Genomic DNA, 26,704 nt, shown 5'->3' on the forward strand with positions numbered 1-26,704 from the left:
GCATGTGATAGAGGATAAGAATAGTCACAAATTTGGGAGCAGCTACAATTTTCCAGACACACTTAGTCAACTGCTGTTTATTCTACTACCATTTCATTAAGTCTGTAGCCAGACCTTAGCTGGAGGGGCTCCATCGGCTGAGATTTGTGTGTAGTTTATTTGTGTAGTGGTTGAGGTGAAAATTTAGAGGTACAAAAGGATAGGGGTTCTGGAGTGTGTGGAAAACTTTTCACTATTTCATTATTAAATGTCAAATGGTATGTAAAATTTACAGCCCACTTGAGCAAGTATGTGACCTTGATTACAGCTAAGGAAACTGGATAGTTTGTACAACATTTTGGCTTTTTATTATCAGGTGTTAAAATTATCTTAAAAAATAAAGACGTGTCTAAAGTAAAAATGAAATCCATTCCCTCCCACCTCCAACCATTGTTAATAGTTTGTGGTGAATCCTTCCAGACATTTTTTTATATGCATATATAATCATTTAAAAATACACGTAATGGGGCAAGGGAAACAAAAGCAAAAATGAACAAGTGGGACTATATCAAGCTGAAAAGCTTCTGTAAAGCAAAGGACACCATCAATAGAACAAAAAGGTATCCTACAGTATGGGAGAATATATTCATAAATGACATATCCGATAAAGGGTTGACATCCAAATATATAAAGAGCTCACACACCTCAACAAACAAAAAGTGAACAATCCAATTAAAAAATGGGCAGAGGAGCTGAATAGACAGTTCTCCAAAGAAAAAATTCAGATGGCCAACAGACACATAAAAAGACACTCCACATCACTAGTCATCAGAGAAATGCAAATTAAAACCACAATGAGATATCACCTCACACCAGTAAGGATCGCCATCATCGAAAAGACAAACAACAACAAATGTTGGAGAGGTTGTGGAGAAAGGGGAACCCTCCTACACTGCTGGTGAGAAATGTAAATTAGTTCAACCGTTGTGGAAAGCAGTATGGAGGTTCCTCAAAAAGCTCAAAATAGAAATACCATTTGACCCAGGAAATCCACTTCTAGGAATTTACCCTAAGAAAGCAGCAGCCCAGTTTGAAAAAGACAGATGCACCCCTACGTTTATCACAGCACTATTTACAATAGCCAAGAAATGGAAGCAACCTAAGTGTCCATCAGTAGATGAATGGATAAAGAAGATGTGGTACATATACACAATGGAATATTATTTAGCCATAGGAAGAAAACAAATCCTACCATTTGCAACAACATGGATGAGCTAGAGGGTATTATGCTCAGTGAAATAAGTCAGGCGGAGAAAGACAAGTACCAAATGATTTCACTCATCTGTGGAGTACAAGAACAAAGAAAAAACTGAAGGAGCAAAACAGCAGCAGACGCACAGAACCCAAGAATGGACTAACAGTTACCAAAGGGAAAGGGACTGGGGAGGATGGGTGGGAAGGGAGGGATAAGGGGAGGAGGGGAAGAAAGGGGGTATTACGATTAGCATGTATAATGTGGGGGGGGCATGGGGAGGGCTGTGCAACACAGAGAAGACAAGTAGTGATTTTACAGCATCTTACTACACTGATGGACAGTGACTAATGGGGTGGGGGGGACTTGGTGAAGGGGGGAGTCTAGTAAACATAATGTTCATCATGTAATTGTAGATTAATGATACCAAAATAAATAAGTAGATAGATAGATAGATAGATAGATAGATAGATAGATAGATAGATAGATAGATAAAGATAGATAGATAAAAATACACTTAATGCAATGTGGTATCCTGGAACAGAAAAAAGACATTAATGGGAAAACCGGTAGTATTCAACAAAGTCCGGAGTTTGTTTAATATTAATGTGCCAATGCTAATTTCTTGATTTTGACAAATGTATTGTGGTTGTATAAGATCTGTGTTAACATAAAGGGAAATTAGGTGGAGAACATATAGGAACTCTGTGTACTATTCTGGCAACTTTCTGTAAACCTAAAGTGATCCCAAAAGAAAAGGTTTATTTTAAAAATACACTTAAAAATGAGGTTCATATTCCACAGTATTATGTAACTTGCTTTTTCACAAAATGAGATGTAGAGGACATCTTTCATGCTAAAAGGCCCCTCATTCCATATACAAATGATGTACCACCGTTTATCTGACCAATGTCCTCTTGCTGAACATTTAAAAGGTTGCAGTTTTTTCGCTGTTATGAACTAGAACTCCCTTATACCTCTGTCTTTGCAGGTCTGCATGGGGATTTCTGCAGGATCAATTCTTAGAAGTGGATTGTGGGTCCAGAGGTATGTGTGTTTAAACTTTTCATAGATACTGTCTCTGAACCTATGTTCATTCTCACCAATCTTTTATGGACATGTCTGTATCCCTTACACTTGGTCTTTTCATTCCTTATCCCTGATGTACACATTTATCCAGTAGGGAAGGGGCCTATTACCCATAATATATTCCCTCCCCCTAAGGGTACCTGCCACTTGCTCACCTTCTACAGTCAGGGGTGTGGTACTGGGATTACAGGAGCATCAAACTTTTCCAACAGGACCAGGAAGGGTGGAGAGTGATGGAGCCTGCAGATTTGGAGAGGATGGTCAGGAAATGACATTCTGAGGAGGTGACCCTGGAGACTTGTGAGCAATTCCAGGCCAAAGGAATTGCAAGCACAAAGTCCCTGAGGCAGAAGCAGACTTGGTTCAGGAAATGGCTCAGAGGCCAGTGTAGCTGAAGAGGAATGAATGAGAGAGGGACTGGTAGGAGGTGAGCTCAGAGAGGTAGCCAGGGACCAGTTTGTGAAAGGCCTTGTGGGATGACAAGCCCCTCAAGAATGACAGCAGGTGAGTAATAGGACGTGATCTGTTTTCAGAAAGGACACCTGTCGCTGTGCTGAGAATATATTTAGACGGGCAAGTATGCAAGTTAAGGGATCAGTTAGGAAGCGACTATAGACTATCTACTGTTAAAAGAACATATGGGATGTGAACAGTTCCCAGTAATGTGTTGTTTTAATTTGTCTGATTTTTCTCAAACTATTCAAATTCAGTTAGACAATATCCATCATATCACTGATAATGTTTTCACAAATGCCTAGGGTACCTAACTGGTTTTCTTGGTTTCACTGGATATGGCTGGTAATTGTAGGTCTGCTTTTGTTATGTAGCTATATTCCTATTATGTTAATGTGTGTATGCAATTTAATTAGTAGTTTGTTAAAACCTATACATGCTTATGTTACTCGACAAGAAGATAATGTCAAAGAAATAATCAATCTTCCCATGTTTTCTTTCGTCTGCTACTTCTATAGCTTTTCTTCTTCCTTCCTAATTACAACCCTTTAGTAGAATTTGTGCCTCATATCGAAAATTACTGAGTATCATAATTCTTCAAGTGGTAAAGATACCTCAAGACAAATGCTGGGCATAGAAGCCACAGGGCATAAATCTGCAAAGAAGTAAAAAGCTAACCTTTTCAAAGAATATTGCTTCTCTCTCACTTACCAATTTTACATCTCCCTGTATGGCCCCGGAAGATGACTGGTTAGCCAGAAATGGGTAAGATTCCTCAAGGAAGGAACAACCTAAGACAGGCACAGTTGCAGAGGGGCCATCAGATGAGAAATTGGGGATCAACAGAGGTGAGGCTTAGAACCTCACCCCCCTGTTTTGAGAGAAATCTTCTGCATCCGTGGATGTTTTGTTGCCCTTGTCTAGCTTGGATTAATACTTAGTCTATAGGCACACACTTGATCATCTACATTTGCCCTCTTACAGCACTTAACTATGTTTTCTACCTTTATCTTGCATCTACCTACCACTTCAGCATTTTATTTAAAAATAATAATAATAATAAGGGAGAAATGTGGGATTCACATATAAATCAAGTATAAAAATCAAACGAATAATCATATCTGACTTGTTTATAGTTCATGATGCATGATCAAAACCGAAAGTTTCTGTGATATGACTGCCCTTGCACTGTTCACCATGTAAGAACTTATTCACTATATAAGAACTTGTTCAAAATGTAAGAACTTGTTCATTATGCTTCAGAAGATTGGAGACTGTTGAGAATTAGGCTTGGGGTTGATTAATGATTGTGCATTGAGTCCCCTATACAGAATTTTATTGTTGTTAACCATTTGATCAATAAATATGAGAGATGCCCTCTCAAAAAAAAAAAAGAGATCAGTTAGGAAGCTACTGCCAGTCCATGTGAGATATGATGGTGGAGCATATCAGACCCCGGCGCTTTTGGCATTTTTAGGCTGGATCATTCTTTGTTGTGAAAGCCTGTCCTGTGTTTTATAGAATGTTTTGCAGCATCTTACCCTGTTTTGACAACCAAAAATGTTTTTAGAAGTAGCCAAATGCCCTCTAGGGGGCAAAATCACCCCGGTTGAGAAATATACCGTATCAGAGAGACATGGAGGAGGGAAGAAGAGGCTGGGTGCTGGGTATGCATTGAAGTAGGGCTGAAAAGATTTGCTGATGGAATGGATGATGACAGCAGGATGCAAGAAAAAGAAGACACGAGAATGACTTTGGTGGATAAATAAATGGGGTCTCTTCATACAGTGAAATATACTATTCAACCTTAAAAAGGAAGGAAACGCTGACACCTGCTACATGGATGAACCTTGAGGACGTTATGGTGAATGAAATAAGCTAGCCACAAAAGACAAATACTGTATGATTGCACTTGTATGAGGTCCCTGGAAGTCCAGTCACAGACACAAAGTAGAATGATGGTTGCCAGGGGCCAAGGGTGGAGAGAGTTGGGTGTTGTTTAATGGGTGTAGAGTTTCAGTTTTGCAAGATGAAAAAGATCTGGAGATTGATTGCACAACAATGTGAATACACAGAATATGACTGGACTATATGAAAGGAAAGGAGTGACACATAGCAGCAATTCACCAGAGAGTTCCGCTTTATTAGGGAAAGGTGCTGGGTTATATAGGAGGGGGCATGAATTGATTGAGGTGTCACTTCTACGGGGCTGGTGGCTGTCGGCTAGGTGCTGGGATTGGGAGGGGGGCGAGAGGTGATTGGGCTTCAGGTGGCGCCAGCGGGAACTGAGGACCCCCGAAGAGAAGCCGGAAGTTTGCCATCTTACTGGTGGGGACCCTTCATTCCCCCCTTTCTCCTCTATGGGTTTGTGGACGTTGCTTTCTCTCTGGCTGCTTCCTGCTGAACAGGGGCGGAGAAGGGAGTGAGGGCTTGAGGATTGGGAGGAAAGGGTTGATAGGACTCCCCACAGTAAGGACGAGTAGATGTGGACTTCTTCAGGTTTGGAAATCAATGAAGGTTCCCTGTAACCATAGGTTGGCCAAGAGGATATGGGTGTCAGGACCCAGGCGTCTGTGGCTATTGTTTCCAGGAACAGTTTCCAGTGGAGAGAGGGGTCCATCTCAGCGAGTGGTGAGGAGGTCACGTGAGGGTGAGGGATCTTCTGTGGCCAGAAGCTGGTAGTTCCTGAGTAAAAGCTGGTTGAAAGCTTGATTAGAGATTTTTCCGACTTGGGATTTGATGAACTTTATTATACAGGGTAAGAAGAGACAGGCGAGAAGAATGATTATTATGGGGCCTGCAATGGGCCAGAGCCAGGTGAGGAAGGGGTTTGTTAGTATTGACGAGAATGGGTTGGAATTGGAAGCAGAGTGGAGACTGGAGGCAAGGTCGGTGAGTTTGGTAATGTCAGTTTCTACAATGCCAGATTCGTTGATGTAATAGCAGCACTCTTCCCAGAGGAAGACGCAGGTGCCGCCCTTCTCGGCTGTAAGCAGATCTAGGGCCCGCCAGTTTTGAAGGGTGACTTTAGCTAGCGAAGTGACCTGTCTTTGGAGAGAGGCTAGAGAATCGGCAGTGGATGTCAGGGCTCCCTCAAGTTTGGCGTTGAGATCTCTAACTGCCTATAGAGAGTGACCCAAGGCTTCTCCCGAAAACCCTGCCCCAATGGCTGAGGTGATCAAAGAGCTACTGACCATGATGGGAAGGAAAGCAGCTCTTTTTGTGCGCGAAGGCAAGGGAGGTTGGAGCTCAAGGAATTCTGCCATGCTGTAAAGTGTTAACTGTGGGATTAGGGTGACGAGAATGCAGGGTGTATCAGAGTTGAGAGGCAGTGAGTTGAAAAGACTGCTATTACACTAAAAGAAGTGTCCCGATTGCATAAAAGTCTTAGAGCCGGAGGTAGGGGTGTAGATAGAGAGGCAGTGAAGTGCGCTGGAAGGGGGTGGAGTTGGGCTTACACAGTGGTGGATGGTGAGATTATTTGCGTATTCTGGTTTCCATAGGGGTATGTCTGCCAGGGGGCAGAGGGGTTGTCTTTCTGCATGGAAGGAGTAGTTGGAAATATTAAGGGGCACGGCGGCCAGCAGTGGGCGCTGTAGCGATGCGCACAAGAAACAATTGACTGTTAAGGGTGTGGTTCAGAAAGATGGTGGTGTCCTGAATGAGCTGTAATGAAGAGTAGGAGAAATGGGAAGAGGGGTGGGGATACGAAGATGAAGAGGCACTATCAAGAGTTTGGGTAATGACTTTTTGGGAATGTCTGCTATCTGATGCAACTTGAGAGATCTGGGAATGAGAGGGAACATACTTTCGAGAGATATGAAGGGTACCGTGGGGGGTCGAGGACCCCCCGTAGTAAACTGAGGCTGTGACTCTGGCGGCCCATCGAGAGTCCCAGGGATCTGGGATTGATAAGGAGAATGAGCCGTTGGGATATTTCATGAAACGGTTGGAGGAGTAATACTGTGGGTACTGGAAGTTACCTATGTAGTGAATGGTGCAAGACTAGTAGGGACATCTCCTGTAGGTGTCTGGCCATCGCCTGCAATAGGCTTGTTTTTGGTCATAGAGGAAGCAGAGGTAGGGAGAATAAGGGTAGCTGCTAGTGAACACTTCAGTGGAGGGAGGAAAGTGGAGGTATAAAGGCTCAGAGCAGCTTTTCAGAGGGTAGTCTGGTGTGGCAATGAGGGCAGTAACTTTTGTTTGATGCTGTGTGTAAGTCTGTCTGACTTTGAATCGTCGTACAAAGGAGGCTGGGGTGGTGGGGAAGACAATAGGAATGAGGAAAAAAAGCGAGAGAGCAGTAAAGGAGGAAAAAGTCATGATTCGGGTATGGATGGCAAAGGGGGTGAACGGGATTTTGGAGGAAAGAGGACAGTAAGGTCAGGAGTCTGGAGGGAGGGAGAGTCTGTAAACTTTTGTAGGTTAAGAGATCTTTTAGGTGATGTGGGGACAGAATGGTAAGGGGCGCTCTGAATGTCAGTTTATGAGCTTCTTTCTGCAAGAGCTGTCTAGCGGCTAATGCTCGTAGGCAGGGGGCCCATCCCTGAACTGTGGGGTCTAATTGCTTGGAGAGATAAGCTACTGGGGCAAAGGATGGGCCATAATATTGGCTTAGGACTCCTAGAGCTTGACTGGACCTCTCATAAATGTATAATGAGAAGGGCTTCGACAAATCAGGAAGATGGAGAGCTGGGGCTTCCACAAGGGCTTGACAGAGCTTAATGAAGGAGTGTTGGGGTGAGGAGGATAATGGTTTTTTAGGGGGGTCTCTTGCTGAGGTCGTATAGGGGTCTTGCCAACAGGGAGCAGGGAGAAGTTAGGGATCTATGTTTTAAAATATCAAGCCAGGCTTAGAAAGGGCCTAGAAAGGAAAGGATTTCCGTCTTGGTTTTGGAAATGGGCAGGTCAGAGAGGAGCCATTTTCTGTCTAAGGTAATGGACTTTCTTTGTTGAGATAGAAGGAATCTGAGGTAAGTGACAGGAGGGGAAGAGATTTGAGCTTTGATGGGGGATACCTGGTAACTTCTGGAAGCTAGAAGGTTAAGTAGGGAGGCAGTGTCAGGTTGAGACTGTTCCCACGAGAGACTGCAGAGTAGAAGATTGTCCATGTATTATAATAAAGTGGACTTGGAGTGATCATGATGAAACTGTTTGAGGTCTTGAGCTAGGACCTGTCTAAAAATATGGGGACTATCTTGGAAGCTTTGTGGCAAAATTGTCCAGGTGAGTTGTTCAGAATGTCTTGTATATGGGTCCGTCCAGGTGAAGATGAAAAAATCCTGGGAGCAGGGGTCTAGAGGGATAGAAAAATGGGTCCTTGAGATCTAGGACTGAGAAGTGGGATGCTGAGGCTGTATGGATTTGGAACTAAGGGATGGATAGGGACAATGGCTATGTTGATGAGGCGAAGGTCTTGGACAAGGCGGAAAGATCCGTTGGTTTTTTTAACAGCTAATATGGGGGTATTAAATGGGGAGTGAGTGGGTGTGCTTGAATGATGGGTTGGAGGCCTATGAGGGCTGAAGTGGTTAGGGGGTATTGGGCCTGACAGATATACTGAGAGGGGTCACATAATTTGATAGAGGCAGGGGGACATAGGGCCACGGAGGGGCTTGTAATGTCCCAAACTTTGGGATTTACAGGGTGTATGAGGGCAGAACCGGAGCTTTCATTGGGTAGAGGGGGGTCGTCGGCTATGAGGGCCATCAGAAAGGGAGTACTGGGGGCTGTGGGAGTGGATATAGTTATGGAAACGTGGAGGAGGGAAAGGATGTCTCGTCCTAGTAAAGGGATGGGACACTGGGGCATAACCAGGAAGGACTGGGAGAAAGGTATGGGATTGTCTTGGATTGTGCATAAAAGGGTGGGTGGGGGGTTTAATGGGAAAATCTGTTTACCTCCTACTCTGACTATAGGAGTAATGGCTGGCGTGGTAGGGCCCCGGTATTCTCACAAGACTGAGGTGGCTCCTGTATCTAGGAGGAAGGAGATGGGGTGACCGTCTACTGTTAAAGTAACACTGGGCTCCTGTTTGGTGATGGAAATGGTCGGGCGAGAAGCCCCCGGGCCCCATCAATCTTCTTCTGCCAGCCCCACTACGGCGGGCTTAGGATGGGGGTTGTTCATCCAGCCTCCCCTTCTGGTGGTTGGGCAATCAGACCCGCAGTGGCCCTTTTTGTGGCATCTGGGGCATGGGGTGGTAGGAGATCTGGGGGAGGGGCACGCCCTTGACCAATGTCCCTCTTTTCTGCACTTGAAACAAGCTCTTGGGGGGGCTTGTTTGTAGAGGGGCGCCCAGGTTGTGGTTTTATCAGCTGGGCCAACATCTGGAAATTGGCCTGATCAGCCTTTTGTTTACGGCATTCTTTCTCCTCCTCCCGCTTATGGAAGACTTTAAAGGCCACTGTTAGGATCTCAGTCTGTGGGGTAGCGGGGCCCTGTTCTAACTTTTTGAGTTTAGCTTTAATGTCGGGGTAGCCTTGAGCTAGGAAGTATGTCATAAGGACATGTCTTCCTTCAGGTGTTTCTGGGTCCAGGCTGGTATACTGTAATAGGGCTTGAGTGAGTCTGTCTAAGAACTCGGAGGGGATTTCATCTCTCTTTTGAATTATGTCTTGGAGCTTTTGAAAATTGACTACTTTACAAGCTGCCCTTTTTCAGACCTGCTATTAAGCAGGAGGCAAAAATATCTCGAGAGCGGAGACTCATGGCGGTGTTATAATTTCAGTGTGGGTCTTGTTTGGGGACAGCAGTGGGGCCAGGGGGATAGGTGGGGTCAGTCCTGTGGGTTTCAGTAGCCTGCATTTGGGCGAAGTCCTAAACTCGTCTACGCTCTTCAGGGAGGAGAGTATTGGCCAGGAGCATGAAAATGTCATGATGTGTGAGGCTGTAAGACTGGAGGGTCTATTGAAACTCCCTGATGTATGTCATGGGATCAGTGGAAAAGGAACTTAGGCATTTCTCTAGTTAGGCTAAATCTCTTAAGGAGAAAGGGACGTGAATGCGCACAATGCTTTTGGATCCTGCTACCTCCCGGAGGGGGGCGATAATTTTGGGAGGCTCTCGGGACTGAGTCTGAGGCGGACTGAAGGGTTCTGGCTCAGTCTGTGGGGGAGTGACGCGGTCTAACCATGCCTAGTCGAGCAGGTCCTGAAGTGCAGAAGGGGGGCAAAGAAAATAAAGATAGAATCGGACCCACATGTCACCAGCTAGCAGCCCAGCTGCTTGCCTCTGCTGCTTTAGTTGGGCTTGAACTCATGACTCTGAGGTTAAGAGTCCCATGATCTACTGAGCTGCAGCAGGGCTCCAGTTAATTGCTTATGGAATGCGTTGTTTTCTATTCCTGCCACATCGGCAAGTGGGGGAAGGGCATAGCTAGCAGCAGGGACGGTGTTTCTACACATCTTCAAGGTCTCCCTATTTTCAGAGTGAGGAGTCTTGGCAAGATATGTTTTTGTGGACAGATAACTTCTAAGGACTGCACCGGTTGTTCTCTAGCTTGTGCTTTCCCATGCTGCGTTCAGACATGGGGGGAGGTGCTTTCCCATTCTCTCTACAAACACGTGAGAAGACAAAGGCGGTCCCTAACAGGGGAGAAACAGGTGATGAGGGCAAAGACGGAGAGGCCCCTGGGACCTAGTTAAAGGGGGGCTGAAAGGCTCAGGCTTAATCTGCAGGGAATGAAGGTGGAGGAGGTGAGATGGGGGAGGAGATGGTTGGGGAGGAAGGGAGAAGGGCTGTTGTAGGAGAAGAAGGGTAAGGGAGAGGATGGGAAGCTTCTGCTGCGGGGAAAGAGGCAGCGGTGGCGGCGGTAGAGGAAGGGGGAGGGGCTGTTGTAGGAGAAGAAGGAGAAGGGAGAGGATGGGAAGCTTCTGCCCCGGGGAAAGCGGCAGCGGTGGCGGCGGTAGAGGAAGGGGGAGGGGCTGTTGTAGGAGAAGAAGGTGAAGGGAGAGGACGGGAGGCTTCTGCCATGGGGATAGAGGCGGCAGCAGCGGCGGAGGGTGGAGGGGTTGTAGGAGGGGGAGGGGTCGAAGGGGGAAGTCTGTATGGCGGAGGCTCCTCGGCTGGGTCAAAGGTAATTGAAGAGGGACTGGGAGTGTGTGGAGGGGAGGGAGACGGCTTGCAGGCTAGGAGAACTTGGGCCAGGGCGGGGAGCAGGTGGTGCAGAGGCTGGGATTTTGAGCTAGGAGGCGAAAAGCTTCAATATAAGGAATCTCCTTCCATTTTTTCAGGCGCTGGCAGTAGTTAAAGAGATTGCGAGTGATGTTAGGATCAAGTTTTCCCCCTGCGGGCCATTGGTTTTTATTGTCTAGGGGGTATGTCGGCCAATCTTGGGAGCAATATTTACAGAGAAGTTTTGGTTTTATATCAGGCATCAGGGAGAGGGTAGCCAGATGCTTAAGCAGGCATTCAAGAGGTGAACTTTCAGGGAGGGATGAGGAGGCTCCCATGGCTAAAGGACAGAGAAGGAGACAAACAGGGGAAGACGAACGGAGATCCTAGGACTGGAAGCAGACCACAAAGAGACAAAGGGCGTCCCCGATGATCCTTGGTGGTCTGCGGAAACTCGTATACGAGTCGGAATTTCTTGGGAAGTGTGGGTCGTCACCCAGACTTCCCTAAGAAGGCAGAGTGCCGGAGTCACGAGGTACCTAGCGCTAGGCGTTTTCGGCGGACGGAGCAGAAGGAGGAGGGGGGGAAAAGGGAGCATTCTCATCCACAAAGGAGTCACCTCGTTTATGGCTGTTGGAGGGGGGTGCCTGAGAGTCAGCCGCAGCCGTGAAGGCCTGAGGCGGGGATTTATGACTGTCGGAGGAGGGGCCTGAGCGTCCGCCGCAGCCGTAAAGGCTTGAGGCGGGGATTTATGGCTGTTTGGGGAGGGGCCTGAGGGTCCGCCGCAGCCGTGAAGGCCTGAGGCGGGGAGCGTTCCCTCCTCATCCCCGAGCGTCAGGGCCTTGCCCGACGATCACGGTCAATGGCACTGCGATAGCTCGGGGAAGAGTGGCCCACTCTGGGGGGAAAACTTACCTAAAGGCCAGAGAGGAGTGGTGAGTGTGATGAGCCAGCGCCGGAAAAAGAGGATGAGGGCAAGCTGCTGCTGGTGTCGGGGGAAGATGGGGCCCAGTTGGGGTGTCCCGTCTCCCGGGTTTCAGCACCAATGAAAGGAAAGGAGTGACACATAGCAGCAATTCACCAGAGAGTTCCGCTTTATTAGGGAAAGGTGCTGGGTTATATAGGAGGGGGCATGAATTGATTGAGGTGTCACTTCTACGGGGCTGTTGGCTGTTGGCTAGGTGCTGGGATTGGGAGGGGGGCGAGAGGTGATTGGGCTTCAGGTGGCGCCGGCGGGAACTGAGGACCCCCGAAGAGAAGCCGGAAGTTTGCCATCTTACTGGTGGGGACCCTTCACTATACACTTAAAAACTGGTTAAGATGGTGAATTTTATGTTATATGTATTTTACTACAATTAAAAATAGCATTAAAAATTATTGGGTTAAAAAAAAGAATAGTTTCTAACCAATAGGGTCTGCTTGCTTCTCAGAATGTCACAGCTGCTACCAGAAGGTTCTCTGAAATATTGGTTGCCCAATACAAGGGCACTTTCTTTTGGGATGTTTCTGCCTTGGCAGCCCTAATAACTCAGGCTGCTTCTGAAAGAAAGTGCTGGACAAACATAATCGCCCCCAGTCCTGGTCTCACAAAACCCTCCTTGAACACCAATGCTTCACCAAATGTGGGAAGCGGGCTATGCCCTTCCCCCACTTACCGATGTGGCGGGAATGGAGAACAAAGAACATTCTGTTTACGCATTCCATGAGCAACTAACTGGAACCCTGCTGAGCCTACCTTTGCCAGGCTACTGCTGACGTCAATACTGTGCTTGATTGTCTATTGGATAATGCTATGTCCTGGAATCATGTAACCCCACTGCATTATATAAACCCTGGACCTTCATTAAAGTTTTGCTGGCGACGCGTAGGAGCGTCAGCCCTCCCAGTTCTTTCTGTCTTTCTTTATTTTCTTCGTCCCCCCTTCCGCACTTCAGGACCTGCTCGACTAGGCGCGGCTGGACCGCGTCAACCAAATATGTGTTCTGCAGTCGTCTCTAGAAATATTGAAGGATGCAGCTTCAGTGACTCTCAGAGGAAATATTTGGCACATCCTTTCTATCCTCTGGATTTTACTTTTGCATGTTCTGTGTGTGGAAATTGCATTTTGTGGCAGTTTGCAACACTGGATTTCAGTGGATTCCCACTTCATCCATCTTGTCTAGAAGGAATGGTGATCTGGGCACACTTGTCAAATTGAACGCCATCAATTTCCTGACTCGAGGGCTAGCCGTTAGAAGTGTATGAGGAGGTCTTTTCATAACTGACCTAAATGGAGTCATCAAAGTATTTGAGTGTCACTGTCCTCCCAGGGACCTGAAGAGCAGAAGAGTTGTGCTACCTGGGAAAGACATCCAGAATGTGGAGCCCGGTGGGAATCCACTCACACACTGTGCACCAGATTTTCCTATACTCCAGCCAAACCCAGCTGCTTCCAAAGCATCTTTGATCTCAGAAATCAGTGAATCGATTCCTAGTCACCTGCAGCATCTCATAACTGGAAAAACCACGTGTTGGAATCCATTTTCTATACCTCAAGGTCATGATTAAGTGCTAGAAATCTTTTCTTTTATTTTTACTTATGAGTCTGTTTTGTTCTTCTACATCAGCTGAGACTTTTTAAAAGATGTTTTATTTTGAAATAATGACAGGTTCACTGAAAGTTGCAAAGAAATGTATAGGGAGGTCTATGTGCCTTTACCAGGTTTTCCCCCAATGGCTACATCTTACATAATTAAAGTATAATATCACTGTGACACATATACAATGTGAGTGTATAGTTTGTCATGTTAAACGTGTAGATTTCTTGTAACCGTCATCACAGTCAAGACACAAAACTATCCTATCATCACAAAGACCTCCTTGATGCTCTCCCTTTGTAACTACACCCTCTGCCCTTTTACCTCCACGATTCTCAAACCTCGGGCACCATTCATCTGTATTCTGTTTCTATAATTCTGTGATTTTCAGAATGTTGTATATGGAATCATATTGTGTGTCACTTTTTGAAATAAGTTTTTTTTCACACAGAATAATGAGGTTCAGAATAAACAGAAGCCCTGAGGTTCATCCAAGTTGTTGCACCTATTAACAGTTTGTTCTTTTTTATTGCTAAGAAGTATTTCATAGGATGGCTGTACCATGGTTTGCCTATTGTAAGACATTTTGATTATTTCCAGTTTTTTGGCTATTACAAATAAAGCTGCTGTGAACATTCATGTATAGGTTTTTGTGCCAACATAAGTACTCATTTCTCTGGGATTAATGCCCAGGAATACAATTGCTGGGTCACAAGTATAGTAAGTGTATATTTAGTTTTTAAACATACAATAGTTTTCAAAGAAACTGCCAAACTATTTTCCAGAGTGGCTGGACCATTTTACATTCCATCAGCAATGTATGAGGGATCCAGTTCTTGCACATCCTTGTTAGCATTTGGTTACTGTCACTATTTTTATGTTAGCCACTCTGATAGGTGTGTAGTGATATCTCACCATGGTCTTAAATGCATCTCCCTGATGACTAGTGATGTTAAGCATCTTTTCACATGCTCATTTGCCATCTGTATGTCCCCTTTGGTGAAATGTCTTTTTGTGCCTTTCTAGTTGTCTAATTGGAGTGTTTGGTTTTTTTATGTTGAATTTTGAGAGATATTTTCATGTATTCTAGATAGGAATAAATCAATTCATATATGTGATATAGACATATAGTGGAATATTACTGAGCCATAGAAAGGAATAAAGTACCAATAAATGTTATGACATGGATGAACCTTGAGAACTATGCCAATTGAAAGGAGTGGGGCACAAAAAGCCACACATTGTGTGATTCCATTTATCTGAAATATCCAGAACAGGCAAATCCATAGAGAAAACAAGCAAATTAGTGGTTGCCAGGAACTGGAGGAAAGGGGAATAGGGATTGGCTGCTAACAGTTACAGGATCTCTTTTTGGGCTTTTGGAAATGTTCTGGAATTAGATAATGGTGATGGTTGTACAATTCTGTGAATATCTAAAAACCAATGAATCGTACACCTTGACCTTGGCCAAGGTCTCCCACAGAGGGAGTTTGGATGGAAAAAGAGGCCCAGGACTGAGCCTAGGTCCCCTCCGCTTGCCAATCATGCTCTGCAATGGGCAACTAACTGAATCTTGCCAAAAAGACTTAAGGGGATATTTGTTGGGGGCTTTTCTGGGATAGTCTTCCTAACTTTTAAAATGGGACGCAGATAGGGATGTTCCCCCTTTTCTGGCTCTAAACGCTGTCATATGCACGGGATACTCATATTGAGGCCACTGTCTTGAGTCATGAGGGAAGCCAGGCAAGAGAAGAAGGTGACTTGCTGACAATGCAGAGTAGATGCCCAAGGAAGGGCCTGGGTCCCCAGTGATATCACTCCACTCAATTCACCAGTTCTGCAGTGGTCTTACCCCCAGGCTTCTTGTTCAGTGAGATAAAACCCTTTTATCAGCAACTTTGTGTTTTCTGTTACCTGCAGCCAAAAGCACTGTACCTGGTAAAGTATCAAATGCTGCTGAACTATCAAGTAATACAAGGACAATGGCAGAACTAGCTGTCCCCTGGCATCTGCTCTTCCCTCTTACACAGTAATAGTATTCTTACCTGGGCTGTGGTCATGAGAAGTTGTAGCCATGAGATATGAACAGAAGGGTTGTGATCATGCCTTTCAAGGAAGGAGCATTAAGCTAATCAATTAAGCATGAGCTTGCCCTCCATTTCTCCTCTCTGCCTTTTCATTGTTATGGAATGAAAGATGTTCCTCCAAAATTGGTTAAATCTGTAGCCCCAGTCATGACTACCTATGGAAATAGGGCCTTTAGGAGGTAATTAAGATTAAATGAGGTCATAAGGATGGGGCTCAGATCCTAGGGAATTGGTGGCCTTCTAAGAAGAGACATCAGAAAGTGCTTCCTCCCTGACCCCCTGCATGTGAGGACACAGTGAGAGGGTGGCTATCTGCAAGCCAGGGAAAGGGTCCTCACCAGGAACCAAACCCTGCTAGAGCCATGGTCTTGAACTTTCCAGCCTCCAGAACTGTGAGAAAATTAATTTATATTGTTTAAGACACACAATCAATGGTATTTTGATGTGGCAGCCAGAGCTGACTGATATACTGGCTGAAATAGAAGCATGATGGCAGATGCTGGAGCAGCCCTTTTGGGCCATGAGAAGGCAACCCTATGTTGAAGATGGCAGGTAATAAGAAAGAAGGGATCTGGACCCTAAACAATCATGAGCTGTTATACTAGTTCCAGATCTCCTACCAGGACCTGTCACTGAGATAGAAAAATAAATCTGGATATTGTTGAAGCCTGTTATTTTCTGGTAGGTTATACTACTATTCAGCAAATATTCACTCTTTCCTCCTCTTTATGGGAGGGGCTTACTTCCCCTGCCCCACTGATAGGTGACAGCCCTAGCCATATCTCTTGCTTTAGCCGTAAGCAGATGCAATGTGTGTCAGGCCCAAGCAGAGGCTTTAAATGTGCTTGCGAGGTTTGGCTTGGTTTTTTGGGTTTCTGCCTTCCTCTTCGGGAGGAGTTTGCCCCAAGTAATCACCACTCCTTTAGCCTGGGTCCTGAATTGAGAGACACATAGAGCACACCTGAACCAAACTCAGCCTGAAACAGCCATCGCACCAATGTGCAGAACCATGGAAAAAAGGAACTGTTGCTGAAAGCCATTGCAATATGGGGGTTGTTTGTCATGCATGTTATCACAGCAAAAACTGACAAATACATGTTATCCCTGTAACCTTATCAGAGCTCCTATTCTAACTAAAACAGGGAATGAAAATTGATTCTTGAATCTTATGCAGAGGTCACTGGTGACCTTAGTAAAGGTACCTCATTGGACTGGTAAGAACCCAAGGCAGACTGGGGCAAGCTCAGCAGAGAGTGAGAGGTAAGGAAATAGAGATATATGTGCAGACAGCTCTTTAGAGAAATTTGGCTGTGATGGGGGAGGAGAGTGGAGCACAGTGGAGCAAGTGCAGTCCAGAGGCAGCTGGCAGATGCTCAGCTCAGATCTCCCTCTGAAAAAGAACCCAGTCAGCTGACAGTACCACTTGTAGCACCTTCCAGATCTGCTACAGCATTTGAATGAAGGCCACACTCTTCGCGGACTTTAGGGCTTGACTATTTCTGAGGACCCAACTAGAGCAGGTTGAAAGGGTTTTCTATTGTTTACTTTTAATGACAGAGACCAGAGTATGCTTAGAAGCCTGATGCAAAGAATCCAGCTTGGAAGGAGCCACCAAATGTGGGGGAGAAGATGTGCAAGTGGGGAGAAGGAGGCCCTGAGAAGGCAGATGAGACAGGGTCTAGCTGCTGGGGAGCGGTGCCATAGCCAGTGGAGGAAGGAAGAGGTAGGGAGAAAGGACAGATGGGTGTAGACAATGAGGGAGCAGGGTGATGGCTGACCTCCCATCAGAGTTTCTTTTTCCAGGGAATGGAAAGCAAAATCAGGCCCAAGAGTCAGGAATATATAGTTTTTCAAGGTGCACAAGCTGCACCAAAAAACTCCATTTTTGTTTCTTGGCCTCAGTCTCCCCACATGCATGATTAACACTTGGGCTAGATTCCTGTGGGTTAAATTGTAATATTTCCAGAATATCTTGCCTGGCTTTAGTACATCTGCATATCAATAGGCGTTTAGAGGTGGAAAGAAGTATGGCTTCAGTGACTTTGCATCATTCCTCAGAGGTAGAGAAGTTCATCTCCATATCAATGAGTAATTACCTGGGCAAGGAGGGCTTATCTGTACCCAGAAAGGAGAGAGGATGGCTGGTTTTGCTTCTGCTGTAGCAGGAAAGATAGAAGGGCCTAGACTGCAGTTTGTAAGCAATAAACAGATTTTAAACTTTATTTCTCCCTTTGACTGATTTCAGTTTTTAGAGGTATTCTGCCCTGGGATTTCCTCTCCCTGGACTTACAATCCCTCATCCCCAAACATGTTTGATCATCAAGAGCCTTTCAAAAATACACTTCTGGGGGGCCCCATCCCTGAACTGCTGGATCTTAATCTCTGGGGCAGAAGTGGTCTGGGCAGGTATCTACATATTTTTTAAGTGCCCCAGGGTGATGTGGACACACTGCCAGGTTTAGGAACTTCCCTGCAAGGGGCGCTAAGGGCCCCTGCACCTGAGTGTTTGTGGTTCCAGCAAGAAGGTACAGAATTCTAGCACAGTATTTTATTGACACTAAAAACTACAGAATAAGTCACATGCCATTTCCTGTACCTGTAACTACAAAAACCTACAAGGTGAGCGGATTCGAGATGGCAGTGTGAGAGGTGAGACAGAGAACTCCCAAAACCACATATAGTATGAAAATATAGTTAATATAACGAACCCTAAAACAGCAACAGGAAAGGAGGCTGTGCCAGGCTGCACACAGACCTTGCAAACAGAGCAAACCTTACAAAACAGAGTAACATACCAAAGCCTTGATCAAGTGGGACCCAAGCCGTTCCCCCACCCCAGCTCACAGGCAGGAGGAAGAGAAGCGGAACTGGGGAGGGGGTGGAAGCCTAGAACTGCTGAACAACCATCCCTGGAGGCCTGCTTTGGAACACAAACCTACATTGTGTGGTGCTCTGGAGGTTGGTGAGGTTGGGGAGCTGGGACAGGTGGAGAGCTTGAGAGACTGAGATTCTGGGCATTTGTGGATGATGGGATCCATGTCCAGCCACTCTGGAACAAAGGAAAGGCAGGTGGTCTTGTAGGATCTGAAGAATCAAAAGTTAGCATAAGTACAGCCATCTTAAGGCCTAAATACCACCCCCTAACCCAAAAGAAGGAAAATCATTAGAATCTTGAAAAACAAGTTAGTTAGCCTGTGTCAATTGTAGTGACCTTTAGTTAGCTAACCGTAAATCAGTTAATCATACACGCCTAGCTTATCTTACTAGAACCACCCTAGACATTCCGTAGGTGATCTCATCTAATCAGACCCCAGGATGTGGCGCCAGCAAAAGATTTATGAGCCTATAGAAAAAAACCCTGTATTGTAATTATAGAAAATTTTACCCCTTTTGAAAATGCTATAAAACCTTCTGCCTTAGTGTGCTCGGGGTCCTCGTTGAGACCTGCTGCGACAGGCTGACTTGGACCCCAACTAGTTGGCTTCCGAATAAATTCCTCTTGCTTGTTGCATCAAGAAACGTCTTTGGTGAGTGATTTGGGGCGGCGCCTTCCTCAGGGGAATCCAACATTTGGGGGCTCGTCCGGGATCATGCGCTCACCCCGCTTCACTCCCGAAGTCGCTCTTGGAGGAAGAGGTAAGATTAGTGGCGCCTTGGTTTGTCTGTGTTCTGTTTTCTGTTTTTCAGTGAGACCGGTCAGAATTCTGAAAGGGGGTACCCACTGTCTGGCAGCTGTCCCGATCCCGTAAAGGGGTCGAGACTGCGGTCGGTAGACGTACTAGGAGCACCGCAGGCTGCAACCCTGGGGGACGCCTCGGGGAGGTTGGGAGGCCAGGGACGCCTGGTAGCCTCCCGTCTGTTTTTCCGGCAAGGTGAATCTGATGAGATAGGGTTGATTTTCAGGTGCCAGGAATATCAACCCTCTGATTCCTTTCGGTTTCTGTTTGAAAATCTGAGAAAAAACAAAAAGCGGCCGCTGTGTGTCTAATCTGTGTGTGTCTCTGTTTTTTTGTGTCTTTCATGTGCCTAATAATTGTTATACTGACAAGGGGACAGACTCAGACAACCCCCTAAGTGTGTAAATGAATATATCTTTCTACCTCCGGATGGTATTAATGAAATTGATTTAAAGACAAGCGCTTGTGAAAATTGAGTGTTCTAAAACTTCCAGAAAACCTGGTAAAAAAGTGTTAAGCATTAATGCTAATTTGAGTTTGCCTGAGGCGGGCATGTCCTGGTAGTTGTCCGCTGCCTGAGTTTACCTAGAGTCATTTGAGTCATGTTATCTGCTAAATCTTTTAAGAATAGAATGCTTAGAAGCTTGGCTTTGTCTAGTGTTCAGTGGGGGTCTTGTGAGTAGGCTAGCATAGTTGTTGCAGGTAGGTGAACTGGATAAGTGTGGCAAGTGAACACCTTTTAAATTGTGTGTTGCAGTGTGTATGCCTACCTGCAGCCTGAGAATCTTTGTAGTAACTTAAAGCCTTAGAGTTTTGTTAAGTTGAGAAGATGTGCTCTGTGTTTGCTGGGAGATTGTGCTGTGAAGCTCATGGTTGCAGAAATTGTAGAATGTGTTTGTGAGTTTGTTGGTCTAGAAAATGTTAGTTTGACAGTTTGCAGTGTCCTGCTTCTCAGTGTTCACTAGAAGTTAAAGTTTCTAATGGTTTTAAGTTCTAATTAAAACCACTTAAAGTAATAAAGAAAAACATTTCTCTATGCTAAAAGATGTATGTTTTAATAAGAAAAAGTATAAAAAATGAAAACTCTTCTGCATGCTAAAGAATGTGTTTTGTGATAAAAGAAAGTAACTTTGTTCTAAAGTACAGCTATTTATTTAAAGAGAGACAAAGAGAGAAAACAGCGTGGTGCCTTTTGTTGTAAAAGATCCGCTCAGCCTGTTGCTTTGGGGGGAGGGTTAGGATGTTTAGAGATAAAGTGAGATAAACCCAGTCAAGCCGCAGGCAAGCCCAGGCATAATTCTCACCGGCTTATATGCTTGGGACCATGGGGCAAATGAAGAATAAATTACTATATTCTTACAGATATAGTCATGCCTAGTGAAATTAAAGCAAGTGAGTCTTGATATCAAGTGCACAGCAAAATTAAAATCTCGTTTCCAGTTAAACAGTTTTAACTGTTAGTCTGCTCTTAATGTTGAAAGATCACAGCAGTTTCTCATGCTTAAAGTCTCAGTGAGTTGCCATGAAATCGTAATGTTAAAGAGACTAAAAGCTAAAGTTTGTTAACAACTGCATAACCTTTATTTGCCTTTGAAATATTTTGTTATTAAAAATGATTGCATGGCCTGAAAAATTGAATTCCTAAGCAGAATAGTAACAAAGCTTTTTTCAGCTGATTAAATGCACTTAGTTAACAAACCAAAATTTATTAAACTGTAGAATCTGGACAAGATTATGTTTCTCCCAGAAAAACAGGTTTCACTGTGAAGGTTTAGATAGACGAACGTGTGACCACTTTTGAAAAAAGTTGTAATAGATTTTTTGAGAACCACCAGGTCTTCTTGTTTAATTTATATGCTGTATGTTTTAAAAAAAAAAAAAAAAAAAAACATGAGGGAATCTACTATTAAAGAGTAAAACATTCTTGAAGCTTTCAGGGAAGACCTGTAAACTTAAGCACTTTCTCTGTTTTTTGTATCTGGTCTTAGACACTTATGCTGAGTTATGTTCTTATTATTTTCACTGTTTGTAAGCTATTGATTGTAAGCCAAAGGTCATCATTTCTCAGTCCCTAAATGAAAAAGTAAAATGCCTGATCTCTTTCATCTCAAAGCATATTTCTGGTCATATCTGAATATCTGTGTGAAAGAAAGAGACATTTAAATTTGAGATTCTGCTTAAACTTTTAAGTTGAATTTGACTATAGCCATATTCATTCTTTGTATGTATCTCTAACAGGTCTTTTGTATGCCTGGTAATATTATACTCTGCCTTGAGTTTAGACAGTTCTTTCAGCTAAATATGAATTCTTATTGTAGCTTTTTTCCCCTCCTGAAGATGAAAGCAGAAGAATCTACCATCTGCTACCATTCTCTCAAGAATGCTTAGTAACCTAGAATTAGTTTGACTTTCTGTATGTTGTCTTTAAAAATTGACAGCAGCAGTCTCCCCTGCTGCCCCACTTTTTAAGATATCTTGTTTACTGTGCTGAGTATATAGACAATAAATGTGTAATGATAGTTCTAAAAAAATTAAATGCAAAAAGGTGCTTTTACCTCTAGTTAACTCTGATATTTTCCAGAGAGCCCCTGGAACATGTCAGAAGAATTTTTTCTCACTAGACAAAGTATTTGACTAATTTGGCTTATTTATCTGATATATATATATTTATTTACCAAGAAAGCACTGTCAAAGAGAATGATGCTAAACTTTGTTACTGAATGTTTTGTATTACAGAAATATCAGAATTTCCTTATGTCAACTGTTTTACAGTAAGCTCTCATCATATCTTTAACCATTGTCATTTGTAAGTCTTTTGTCATTTATAGTATTATCCCTAAACTGGTAAAGAACTAGATTTCAGCAGAACAGGTATTAGTTACATAAGATTACATAAACTAAAGAAAATGATTTTGTGTCTTTTTGTTTCAAATGTTGCTGGTAAAGTGTTTTAACCTTGTTCTCTTAAACTGACAACAGTTTAGTAAATGACTATCTTTATGAGCAGAATTGAAACATCCTTCTCTCTACTTGATCCCTCCAGAGTTTAAAAACTTTCAGTGACTGTTTTTGTATTCCATGGCAGTATGTTTATTTGCACGAGTTCAATAAGAATCTGCTTTCCTTGTGAGAAGACTACTTAAGAACACTGGTTATACTACCAGGGCTTTGACTGGAATGTCGTACCTGAGAGACATGTGTATAAACTCAGATGTGAACAACTTTAAAGAACTAAGATTGACTTTATAAAGCCAACAAAACCCCTTGGAAGAACTGGCCTGGTACCTTGCTTACAGAGTTCCCAGCAGCCTTACCAGGTGAGTAAAGAAGGTCACTTCCTGGCAGGTGCAGAGACCTCGAGAAGAGAAGAATTCATCCAAATCTACAGGTACTGCAGGCAAAGCCTGATGGCAAGTCTGGCTTGGCTGTCTGGCCTCAAGAGGCCTTTAAAAGTTCAATCTGAAATTCCTTACAAAAAGTTCCAGCAAAGCATATTTAAAAGAGCCTGTGTAATCAATTGCTCTTCTTGCTGCACCTGTGCAAATAATCAAGCCAGCTGTTAATTATTTTCTTAACCTAGTTACTTCTAGTAAAAATGAGAGTGATTTTTAGAGAGAAGTATCGTTTCAATAATGCAGCCTCCTTCCAGAATAAAAAATCCAACTCCAGATGTTGCTACATAACCTAATAACACAATTTGTTTTATCTTGCCTAGAAGCCACAAAACTGCAAATAGTAATAAAAATGAAACCCAGAATAAAAGCGCCAGCCTTCTGAAGCCCTCTCAACTGACCAGTGATGGAGACCTAGCTGCACCCTTTACTGCGCCCCCTTCTCAGCATGAAGCAGCCAGAGCGGTCATCACCCCTCTTCCCTAGCAGCAGCTAGAGTCTCTATCTGTAGAAGAAGGAATGAGACCATACCCATAGCCTTCCCTGATAAAAACAGGTATTTAATCCCTCCTCCCGAGGGATAGTGGGCTTGTAACACTGGAGTGACCCCATGTGTCTCTACTTCTGCCTTCAACTCCTCCCGTGATTTCTGTATCATGGTCCAGCTGGTGCCCAGGTTAATGTATCATGATGATCTCTCATTCGTAGCTGAATTTGAACCTAAGCATAGATATAAGAGAGAGCCGGTCTCGCTAACCTTAGCCGTGTTGTTAAAGATAAGAGTCGCAGCTGGAGTGGGAACGGAGGCAGCCGCTATTGTTCAAGGGAACCAGCATTATGAAAGACTAAGGACTGCTATTGATGAAGACCTAAAAACCATAGAGCAATCCATTACAAAACTTGAAGAATCTCTGACTTCCCTCTCTGAGGTAGTCTTACAGAATAGACGAGGGCTAGATCTGCTGTTCCTAAAAGGAGGAGGACTGTGTGCAGCTTTAAGAGAAGAATGCTGCTTTTATGCAGATCATTCCGGGATAGTAAGAGATTCAATGTCAAAACTTAGAGAAAGGCTAGATCAGAGGAAGAGAGAGCGAGAAGCAGGCCAAGGACTGTTTGAATCTTAGTTCACTAGGTCCCCGTGGTTTACAACCCTGATATCCACTCTGGCTGGGCCCCTACTCATCCTTGTGTTGCTTCTAACTTTAGGACCCTGCATGTTAAACCGGTTAATAACTTTTGTTAGAGAAAGAGTGAGTGCCATTCATGTACTAATGTTGAAGCAACAATACCACTCACTCAACTCACAAGAAGATACAAACATTCCATGATTGGAATGCCCCAAAAAGAGAAGTGGGGAAATGTAGGATCTGAAGAATCAAAAGTTAGCATAAGTACAGCCATCTTAAGGCCTAAATACCACCCCCTAACCCAAAAGAAGGAAAATCATTAGAATCTTGAAAAACAAGTTAGTTAGCCTGTGTCAATTGTAGTGACCTTTAGTTAGCTAACCGTAAATCAGTTAATCATACACGCCTAGCTTATCTTACTAGAACCACCCTAGACATTCCGTAGGTGATCTCATCTAATCAGACCCCAGGATGTGGCGCCAGCAAAAGATTTATGAGCCTATAGAAAAAAACCCTGTATTGTAATTATAGAAAGTTTTACCCCTTTTGAAAATGCTATAAAACCTTCTGCCTTAGTGTGCTCGGGGTCCTCGTTGAGACCTGCTGCGACAGGCTGACTTGGACCCCAACTAGTTGGCTTCCGAATAAATTCCTCTTGCTTGTTGCATCAAGAAACGTCTTTGGTGAGTGATTTGGGGCGGCGCCTTCCTCAGGGGAATCCAACAGTCTGAGAGGCTTCCTAGCAGCTAGAGGGCTGATGAAGGGGTGGGGTTTGCACAGAGCTTGCTGCAGGAGAAGGGATAGGTAGACAGGGTTGTCTGGGCACACTCTGCCCAGCAGGTTGGGAACTCTGAGGAGCTTCAGGCACTCCATCCCTCTGGCTGGCTACTCAGTTCTGAGGCTACCCTGCTGTGACATACAGCCTGCTACACCTCCCTCCTGGCCTGCCAGCACTGGCTCGAAAAGCAGCAGTCACTGCCCTGGCATCAGGTCAGCCAGAGGGAGGTCCTGCCTACAACAGTTAGACATGCAAAGCACAGGGGCTTACAGGCTCTGATACTGGAGACAAGCACTGCAGCCAGGAATCAGGAAACAGCTCTTTCCTCCCCCCAAGCACCAGCACCACTCCCCTATGAACCCCAAGCTGACTCAAGGGGCTGAGCAGTTCCAGAGACTACAGCTTCTGGGCACTAGAGGGTACCACATAGAAATATGAAACATCAAAAGAACCTGGTTCATACAAAAATCTCACAAACCCCAGAAATAGGGCCAAATGAAACTGAACTCAGCAATCTTCCTGAAAGAGAGTTCAAAATAAAAATCATAAACATGCTCATGGAGATATAGAAAAATATTCAAGAACTCAGGAATGAATTTAATCATTAAGAGATTCAATCATTAAGAAATTCCAGATCTGAAATGAAACATACAATGGAAAGATTTAAAAGCAGATTAGATATGGTAGAAGAGACAGTAAATGGAATAGAAATTAGAGAAGAGGAATACAAAGAAGCTGAGGCACAGAGAGAAAAAAGGAATCTCTAAGAATGAAAGAATATTGAGAGAACTGTGTGGCCAATCCAAATGGAACAACATTCGCATTATGTGGGTACCAGAAGAAGAGAGAGAAAAGGAGATAGAAAGTGTAATTGAGGAGGTAATTGCTGAAAACTTTGCCATTCTGGGGAAGGGGGTAGTCTCACAGACCATAAAGATACACAGACCTCCCAACACAAGGGACCCAAAGAAAATGACATCAAGACATATAAAAATTAAAATGGCAAAGATCAAGGATAAAGAGAGACTTTGAAAAACAGCTAGAGAGAGAAAAAAGATCACATCAAAGGAAAACACATCAGGCTATCATCAGATTTCTCAAGAGAAACCTTACAGGCCAGAAGAGAGTGACATGATATATTTAATGCAATGAAGCACAAGGGCCTTGAACCAAGGATACTCTACCTGGCAAGGTTATCATTTAAATTTGAAGGAGGGATTAAACAATTTTCAGATAAGCAAAAGCTGAGAGAATTTACCTCCCACAAACCATCTCTACAGTGTATTTTGAAGGTACTGCTATAGATGGAAGTATTCCTAAGGCTAAATAGATGTCACCAGGGGAAATAAAACCACAGCAAAGTAAAACAATTAATTACTAAGCAGATACAAAATCAAATCAACTACACCCAAAGTCAATCAAGGGATAGACAAAGAGTACAGAATATGATACCTAACATATAAAGAATGAAGGTGGAAGAAAAAGGAGGAAAAAAAAAGAACCTTTAAGTTGTGTTTGTAATAGCATACAAAGTGAGTTAAATTAGACTGTTAGATAGGAAATTACCCTTGAACCTTTGGTAACCACAAATCTAAAGCCTGCAATGGGAATAAGTACATACCCATTGATAATCACCCTAAATGTAAATGGTCTGAATGCACCAATCAAAAGACATAGAGACACTGAGTGGATAAAAAAAAAAAAAAGACCAGTCTATATGATGCCTACAAGAGACTTCAAACCCAAAGATATACCCAGACTGAAAGTAAAGGGATGGAAAAAGATATTTCATGCACCTAATAGGCAGAAAAAAGCAAGAATTGCGGTACTTGTATCTGAAAAAATAGACTTCAAAACAAAGAAAGTCACAAGAGACAAAAAAGGACATTACACAATGCTAAAGGGGTCAGTCCAACAAGAGGATATAACTATTATAAATATCTATAAACCCAACACAGGATCACCTACATATCTGAAACAAATACTAACAGAATTAAAGGGGGAAATAGAATGTAATGCATTCATCTTAGGAGACTTAAACACACCACCCACTCCAAAGGACAGATTAACCAGACAGAAAATAAGCAAAGAGACAGAGGGACTGAACAGCATGTTAGAACAGATGGACCTAATGGACATCTACAGAACAATCCATCCAAAAGCAACAGGATACACATTC

General features: G+C 43.9%; 1 long non-coding RNA gene across 1 annotated transcript; it reads left to right on the forward strand.

Annotated features, from left to right (window-relative positions):
- Nucleotides 1–10,359: 10,359 nt before the first annotated feature.
- On the forward strand, nt 10,360–14,582 carry LOC140844052 (uncharacterized). The gene is made up of 2 exons (XR_012122188.1): nt 10,360–10,470; nt 12,319–14,582. It is a non-coding gene; the product is annotated as an uncharacterized lncRNA (long non-coding RNA).
- Nucleotides 14,583–26,704: the final 12,122 nt, after the last annotated feature.

Source organism: Manis javanica, chromosome 10, assembly GCF_040802235.1.
Source record: "Manis javanica isolate MJ-LG chromosome 10, MJ_LKY, whole genome shotgun sequence".
Lineage (NCBI taxonomy): Eukaryota > Metazoa > Chordata > Mammalia > Pholidota > Manidae > Manis > Manis javanica.